Below are 1271 nucleotides of genomic sequence, written 5' to 3'. Positions count from 1 at the left end.
GCATCCAAACATAGCCATATTAATACACAGGTTAGTCTATGTGGTACATGACTCCACATATATCTCAATGGAAAATTTTAACCCAAAGTAAGCAAGGTCACTAGGAAAAAGAGAGTACATATCTGCATCCTGGTAAGTTTGATGCCATTCCAAAATTGTGTGCGGAGAAAAACGTTGATTGAAATGGCGTCATATGGAGGAGCTTTCTAAAAAACACCTTGGATCAAAGGGTAGCTGGGAAGAAAATTGTTCAAACTCGATTCAAAGTTTTATTATAATTACAAAAAATGCAATCAAATGGAGATGAAATTTTAGTCTATGTTCAAACTTGTCTGTAATTTTTCACTATCTCTTTTACTAATTTTAATCTGAAATTGTACCAATGAAATGCTTGCCCGGTTCTCTATCACATGGACTAACTCATGTACTACCATGTGGTAAATAGTGAAGTGTTATACTTCATTAGGAATAGTGATGGGAAAGAAGACCCATTAAGAGATAAGTAGAAGCACCGACCTCAATTGTCTAAGAAAGCTTACCTACCATAGCCCTATCAATTAATCTACTTGCTATAGATATCACATAATCATTCATACTTTATTCAAACCTCAAGAATAGACACAGAGATGAAATAGATATGAATGAGTTTAGATAAGTCCAAAGCCATCCGACTTTAGATTCTTGCTTTATCCATGTACAAAGATGAGAACTATTCACCCACACTTTTACCTTCCGAAATCCTTTGGCCTCTACTTGTTGAATCTTTGCAAGATCCCTTTGGTCTTTGATTCCAACACTTGCCCTGTAAAACTATAACTCAAAGCACTATAATGAACATAGATTTATATAGAACCACAAAAGCCCAACCACTACGTACTAAAAGGTAACCGGATCAATGCAACCATCACACATTAAGATAGGGTGATCCCCATATGGTAAAGTTTATTATTCAATAAGTGACATGGCTGAAATAATCCTAGAGGCTTACCCACTTTCTGGACTTGAGTCTCATAATGGTGATTCCCATCTCCTTTCTGGACTTACCCCTTTTTGGTGGTGTGGCTTAATAGTTTGCATGCACAGGGGATGGAGTTGCAGGAGTAATAGTTCTGGTGATCGTGGCCTGTGGGGCTGGGGTGGGGTGGGGCTGGCAGGAATGGTAATAGGGGCAGGTGGGTGATAGTGACGTGGGTGGGGTTGCACTTGCTAGTCGAAAAAAAGGGAGAAGCGCAGAGAAGAAAAGAGAGGGCGGGTGGTGGTAAGGGGAGGGG

Source organism: Macadamia integrifolia, chromosome 11 (assembly GCF_013358625.1).
Source record: "Macadamia integrifolia cultivar HAES 741 chromosome 11, SCU_Mint_v3, whole genome shotgun sequence".
Lineage (NCBI taxonomy): Eukaryota > Viridiplantae > Streptophyta > Magnoliopsida > Proteales > Proteaceae > Macadamia > Macadamia integrifolia.
Note: the sequence above shows the minus strand (reverse complement) of the source record.